Genomic DNA, 7,654 nt, shown 5'->3' on the forward strand with positions numbered 1-7,654 from the left:
CACCTTGGAAGAACTGAAAATTTTCAGGTCCCTAGAAGTATCTCTGAAAACAGCTGTACAAACCCTTGAAACTTGGGACAGTACATTCTCCACATTGGTAGCAGACTCTTACCTTAACAGACTCCATCAGTTCTCTCTCTCGAGTCAGTTAACATTTTTATGATAAGTCCTTCAGAATTGTCTTGAATCATTGCATTGATCAGGATAGCTAAATCATTCAAAGTTGACCATCATACAATATTGCTGTTACTGTGTACAATGTTCTTCTGGTTCTGCTTACTTCAGTTTGCATCATTCATACAAGTCCTCTCGGGTTTTTCTGAAGCCACCCTTCTCATCATTTCATATAGCAAAACAGTATTCCATCACAATTACATACCAAATTTATTTAGCCATTCTCCATTTCATGGTCATCCTCTTGATTTCCAACTCTTTGCCACCACAAAAAGAGCTGCTAAAAATATTGCTGTACATATAAGTCCTTTTCTTTTTTCGTTGACCTCTTTGGGATACTCTCCTGGTAGTAATATTACTGGATCAATGGGCATATACAATTATATAGCCCTTTGAGGATAGTTCCAAACTGTTCTCCAGAATGGTTGGATCAGTTTGCAATTCTATCAATTGTGCCTTAGTGTCCCAATTTTTCCATATCCCCTCCAACATTTATTATTTTTCTTTTCTGTCATATTAGCCAAGGGCAACTAGGTGGCATAGAGGATACAATGCTGGACCTGGAATCAGAAATTCTCATCTTCATGAATTCAAATCTGGCCTTATATATTGCCTAGATGTGTGACACTTGGTAAGACACTTAACCGTGTTTGCCTCAGTTTCCTCATGTGTAAAATGAGTTGGAGAAGGCAATGGCAAACCACTCTAGTATCTTTTGCCAAGAAAACCCCAAATGGGGTCACAAGGCATCAGACACAATTGAAACAACTGAACAACAGCATGTTAGCTAATCTGGTGGGTTTGAGGTGGTGCCTCAGAGTTATTTTAACTTATTTTTCTCTAATCAATAGTGACTTTGAGCATTTTCGCCTCTAACTATAGATAGTTTTGATTTCTTTTATTGAAAACTGCCTATTCATATGCTTTGACCACTTGTCGATTGGGGCATTTCATGATTTGTTATGACCCAATAATGTTCCACTTCATTTATATAGTACAATTTGTTTAATCATTTCACAGCAACACAACTGTTAAATTTCCAATTTTTGGCTATCTCCAAAAGAGTTCCTATCAATATTGTCACACAAATAGATACTTTTCCTCTTTCTTTTCTTTCTTTGGGAGTTAAGGCCTAGTAATGGGATAGCTAGTTCAAACACTTTGCCAATCTGATGATTGTGAGGTAGAATCAGTTAGTTTTAATTTTCTTTTTTCTAATTATTAGTGGTTTGAAGCAATTTTATATGGATATAGATAGCTTAGGTTTCTTATTTTGAGAACTATGTGTTTATAGCCTTAACCATTTATCAACTGAAGAATGGCTCATATTCTTAAAAATAATACCTCGAGCCTGCTTTCTACAAGTTCTCCCACTGCAAACTAAACTTCTTTTCCTATTCAAAATCTATACACTCCTCACAGGATCCAGAACTGGAAGACACAGTTAGAGAACATCTAACCCAAAATTTTTATTTGTTAGATGAGGAAACTAAGGCCTAGAGAAGTTGGAGTCTTTTCTAAAGTCACAGGAATAGTACATGGAGGAGCCAGGATTTTGACCCATGTTCTCTGACTATATATCCAGTGGTCTTTCCAGGACTCCACTCTGGCTGCTGTCAGGACTGACACTTGAACATGGTTACTCTGAAGCCCTTACATTTCACTCTATCCAGAGTGATCTGGCCTTCCCCTAAAATCCCACAACATTTTTATATATACACTACATAGCCACAGGAAAATTCTTAATCTTAATCAGTTCCTTATATATCTCGAAACCTTTAGCAGAGAAATGATGTAAATGTTTTTCTCTTAGCCACATTGGATTTGGTTGTGGAAAATCTTTTGAATTTTATGTAATTAAAATTGTCAATTTAGTCTTCTGTGATGCTTTCTATCCCTTGTTTATATCTTCCAAAGTAACTTAAAATTTTTTTAACCTATGGCAGGAGAAATCTTGTTACAAAAAAGTTTGTAAAGTGGTGTTTTTGTTCTACCAAATTAACTGCTTTGGGGGGATTTAAAAAAAAACAACAATAATCACAATGACATAGCACATTCTTTATGCCTGTCAGTTAATTTTAAGTAACATGTAATCTTTAGTTTACTTTTTGATATCCCTTTGTACTAGTAAACAGGGCAAAATATTGTGGATAAAAATATGCAAACATGCAGGTGTCATGTCCAAAAATGGGGTTCTAGGCTGCTGCTGCTACAACTCTTTTGTTACCTGTTTCTCTTCTAGTTGTTACTCCATTAGATTTGTTCATTAAGAAAACTTCATAATTTTATAGAATCAAAATAATCTATTTCATCTTGGGGGTACCATAAGTATATTGACAAACTAGAGAGTGATCAGGAGAAGGAAACCAGGATGGTGAAGAGCCTTGGGTCCTTAACACATAAGGATCAGTTGAAGTGACTTATGCTTATAAATATGCCTATATATGTCCTGGAGCAAAGGGGGAAGGCAGGGGGAACATGAGCTTTGTGGAAGTATTTGACAGGCTAACATGGATGAGGGATTAGACTTTTTCTGTTTGACCCTACAGAGACCTGAGAGAACCAATGGGTGGAAATTACACGGAGGAAAATTTAGACTTGGTATCAGGAGAAGCTTCCTGACAATTAGAGCTGCCCCAAACTTGATAACCAGCCTTCAGAGGTAGTGGATTCGGCTCATGCTCCTCTGGCTCAAGCCGCTGTCTGCACTTCTCTGCTGTCCAGGCCCCTGCTCCCCAGGAGTGGTCCCTTCCCTTTAAATCGCCTTTCTCGTGGACTCCCGCAGCCACTCATGGATCCTTTCTGCGTGCAGCAAAAGGACTTTTCTGTACAGAAGAAATTCAAAAAATTTCAGAAATGTGAAATTGATTTCCATGGAAACCTCATCATCCTCTGATGATAGTTGTGACAGTTTTGCTTCTGATAATTTTGCAAACACCAAGCCCAAATTGAGGTCAGATATCAGTGAAGAACTGGCAACTATTTTTTATGAGAACTCTGATAAAGAATCTTTCTGTGGCCTTCCAGAAAGTGAGACACAAGACCTAAGAGGGGATTGTGGAATTTTACACAAACCCAGACTCAGGCCAGATATCACTAAGGAACTGGCTGTTGTTTTTTGTGCCGACTCTGATGACGAATCATTCTGGGGCTTCTCAGAAAGCGGCATAAAAAATGGAATGAAATTGGATTCTGATGATGAAGGCAGTAGCACTCATAGTCATACCAAACATTTGGGTTCTTTGCAAGTAGCTCTATAGTTTCCAACCGGGCCCAAAGCCCCAGAGTTCCCACTTCCAATTCTGATTCTGTCTCCGTAAATGAGAAAGGCTCCAGGTTTTTTTGTTTGTTTGTTTTGTTTTGTTTTGTTTTGTTTTTGGAAAAGAAGGCACTAAATATAAAGAAAAACAAAGCAAGGCTGTCAAAACTAATGTCAGAATTACAAAGTTTCCCGGGATTATTTACTGAAAGGAGATCACTTCCAGATAGTAGCCCACAGTGAAAGCCAAATCGAAGGCGCTACTTCCCAAGAGACCCCTCAAGGAGAAACCTTGAACAAAGAGCTCCCGCACATGCCAGGTCAAGATCTCTGCTTGAAGGACTCTCAGATCAGCACTTAGGAGATGAAATAGTTTTTGAGGACAAGTACATGTTAGTGAGAAAAAGCAAGAGCATCGATGGCTATATGGATGATGATGCCACACCTAGAAGTCGTGGCCAGCTACCCTGACCCTTCTTCGTATCGTTCATCCAGTGGAAGAGATTACAGAAGAAGAGCTGGGAAACATGTCCATCTACAACAGGGACAAGATCTACAACCGTTCATTACGTTCCACCTGCCACCAATGTCACCAGAAGACTATTGACATCAAGACAAACTGTAGAAACCCAGAATGGTTTGGAGTTCGAGGACAGTTCTGTGGCCCCTGTCTTCAAAATCCATATGGAGAAGAGGTCAAAATAGCATTGCTGGACCCAAATTGGCATTGCCTGCCTAGTCGTGTAATCTGCAACTGAAGCTTTTGTACGCAGCGAGATGGACGATGTGCAACTGGTGTGAAGGTATATTTGGCCAAGTACTGTGGTTCTGGAAATGTGCATGCTTGTTTGAAAGGTCTGAAGTGGGAATTTGGAATGGAGGCCGAAAATTGACGAAGGATTCACTGGCATGGTTTCCTTTCTCTAATCTCCTTGTTAAACTTCAGTAATCTTGGGCAGTTGATGGTTAAACAACTTCAGGTTTCAATCTTGATAAACATTTCTTTGCAGTGGAGTCAAATTAAGATAAGATTAAAATCCTTTTGGAAGCACAAGTGATATAACTGCAAGGTTACATTCCAGTTTTTTGCTATCCCTTCACCCCACTATCACTGATCATAAAATATTTTATGGAAATACATTTGACTTTGTCCATTTAGTACTTGTGGAAGGAAGGGGGATAGTTCATGATTGGATATAAAGCCCTGGAACCTAGCAATATAACAAAACACTTGCAGATTCCTAATTAAGTATTCTTAGGTAACTAATTCTCCTAATATTATATTTCACATGCATTTGAGTGTTCTGACAAGAGGTAGACTCACTACTTAGAAACAATAGAGAAGATGACATGATAGGTGCAGAGGATGAGAGAGTGGTGTTGTAGAATCTGCTGAGCACACAGAGCCCGCACTTGAATTCCAGGGTTTCTGTTTTCATGGCAATTACTTTTTGTACATCATGAGATTTAAAATGTGCATTTACTGGCTCATAATGACCTTTGTGGTATAAAAATTTCATGTGCAGCATGCAGTTATATACTTGAATCAGCATTTAAAAAAAAATCACAGCAACCAAAAAGTATACAAGAACTTCAGTATTAGATGTGCCTAATGGTTTCACCTCTTCTTTTCCCCAATAATCTTGCAGTTGAAAACTGGACTAACCTTAAAATGCTTGGTGTTAGACTTAAACATATCTGCTTTTTCTCCTCTGTGTTTTATACTATTCCTACGTAGGGTATTTCAAAATATCTCTTAGGCCATATTATATGGGAAATTGGCATAAGTAATGGCCTGCAGTGCTTAGCATTTCTGCTTGATTGAAGAAAATAATGGGCCATGCACAGAGTTACCATGCACAGAGTTGACTTTAGATTTTACATTCCCTGCTGCAGACTGGAAAATGCCTTATTGAAGATGGAAGAAATCAAATGGCTATGAACAAAGTACTTTCTGATCCAGTTTTAGGCTGTGGGATAACATCTATCTTTGGCTTTTAGTATTAATCAGATTGGGTTGGGAGACAGGGCATTACTGTGTTCTGAAGGGGTCCCTTGTACTTTGCTATACACGTAACATCATGTCACAGTTCTCATGAAGTGTTGGACACACAGGTAGACCTTAAATCAAAAAATAAAGCAAACATTGTAAATAGGTCTTTCAATCTATAATGTTCTTTTGTATACAAATTTTATTTTATTAATAAAATGTATTGTTTGGAAAAAAAAGACATAGTGTATTCCCTCTCCTTGGATGTATTAAAGGAGAGGCTGTGTGATAACTCATTGGCTATGTTATACTGGAGATTCCTTTTATGTCCAAGATGGACTGGATTGATATCAAGGTTCCCTCTCAGCTCTCCAATTCCATGGTTCTTTGATCTATTCCAATTCCCTCAACTTACAGATAATTGAAGTGAGATGCAGAAAAGTAACTTGATCATTGTCACCCAAGGAGCAAGCCGCTGAGTCAATATTTGAGTCAAAGCGTTCTAACCCCAAAACCAGTGTTCTTTCCCCTGTATCCCACAGCCACTGTTGTTGGCCTGTTCCCCTGGTGGTAGCTACTAGCATTCCTAGTAGCTAGGAAGACATAGTCAACTTCTCTGGGGCTGGTTGTTCATTTTACAGTGTGTCAAAAGTAATGGCAAATGTCATAACCACAGGAGAACAGTTATTGATTCCACAGCCTTATATACAAATACATCTCCATGTTAGAAATGTCTTCTTGATATTTAAGCTAAATCCTCATCTTTTTATACATTAATTGATTTTCTCTATTCCACCCACCAACTCACAGAAACAGTAAATTAGAGCTAGTAGGGACCTTAGAGGTTATTGAATCCAACTTGTTCCTTTTTACAGAATAGGAAACTGAAGCACAAAGAGATTAACTAACTTTCTCCAAGTCAGACAGCCAGTAAGAATTGGAGGTGAGATTCAATGCAAGGTCTTCCTGACTCCAAGTCACCCTGTCAACTGCCCCATGCAGCCTCTTAGCACTCTCCATAGAATGCACTTGCATAGACTTGAAACTTCTTATTCATTCTTCTTGAATCTTCATTCTTCCAAATAAATTCATGATAAACTAGTAGTGGCTAGCTAGCACAGTGGATAGAGTTCCAGGCCTGGAGTGAGGAAGACTCATCTTCCTGAGTTCAAATTTGGTTTCAGACACTTACTAGCTACGTGACCTTAGACAAGCCACTTAACCCTGTTTGCCTCAGATTCCTTATCTGTAAAATGAACTGGAAAAGTCAATGGCAAACCACTCCAGTGTCTTTGCCAAGGAAACCCCAAAGAAGGTCACAAAAAGTCAGATATGATGTTTCAGTCAACATTTCAAACTGAACAACAACCAAATGTTATTTTCAGCTCTTTTCATTAATCATTTAAAAAATGGTTAATCTTTATCAACTGGATCTATTATGCAATCAAAACCTTAACCTCATTTTAAAGAACTTATATAATGTGTATTTTTAATTGACACATCAGCATGTTCTTTCTAAAGCATAAGTGGAATTCTTCTATCTCAGTCCTTTTTATGTATACCTTTCATAAACATCAAAGGCAACATCAAATCAATATGCTGGGCTCCTCTAGGAGAATGAGCAGGTACTCATTTGCTAGAGGAAGTCAGAAAATTAAGCTGAATGTGTTCCATATTTGTATACTCTCACTTGGACTTACGTTTCTTACCCAGAAGCCTTTACTTAAATCCTTTTTTGACTCCCTTTCAGAGTCCCCACAATCACTGTTCTGAATCACCTTTGCTTTTTTTGAAATCATCCCCCAACTCCTTTCAGATGACTTCCCTTCCCTCTTCACTGACAGTGCTGAATCCATTAACTATGAATTTACCTAAATTTCCTCCTTCTCATTTCATCCCCCCCTGATCTTCAGTCTGTCAGCCAGCCAAAAAATATTTATTAAATGCCTACTGTGTGCCAAGCATTGTGATAACCACTTGGAATTTAAAAAATAGTACCTGTCCTTTACCTTCCAGAAGTTTACAATATTGAGAGAAATTATTGTTAAATACCAATAATTTGAGGAGGTCCAGCATCTCTCCTTCTTCTGCAATGCTGATTTTTAAAAGTACAAGACATTGCTGATCATGAGATTGGACTAACTTTCTTGAGACCCCACCCTGGGGAGTGTCCTTTGTGTTCTGCTTAGGCTTGGATGGAACACACATTCTTTGTATAGGTGGCCCAAGGC

At 38.4% G+C, this 7,654-nt stretch overlaps 1 pseudogene; it reads left to right on the plus strand.

Moving 5' to 3' along the window:
- The first annotated feature begins 2,464 nt into the window (after positions 1-2,464).
- On the plus strand, positions 2,465-5,612 carry LOC114039718 (annotated as a pseudogene).
- The last annotated feature ends 2,042 nt before the right edge of the window (positions 5,613-7,654 follow it).

Source organism: Vombatus ursinus, unplaced genomic scaffold (assembly GCF_900497805.2).
Source record: "Vombatus ursinus unplaced genomic scaffold, bare-nosed wombat genome assembly UNPS02012179.1, whole genome shotgun sequence".
NCBI classification, from domain to species: Eukaryota; Metazoa; Chordata; class Mammalia; order Diprotodontia; family Vombatidae; genus Vombatus; species Vombatus ursinus.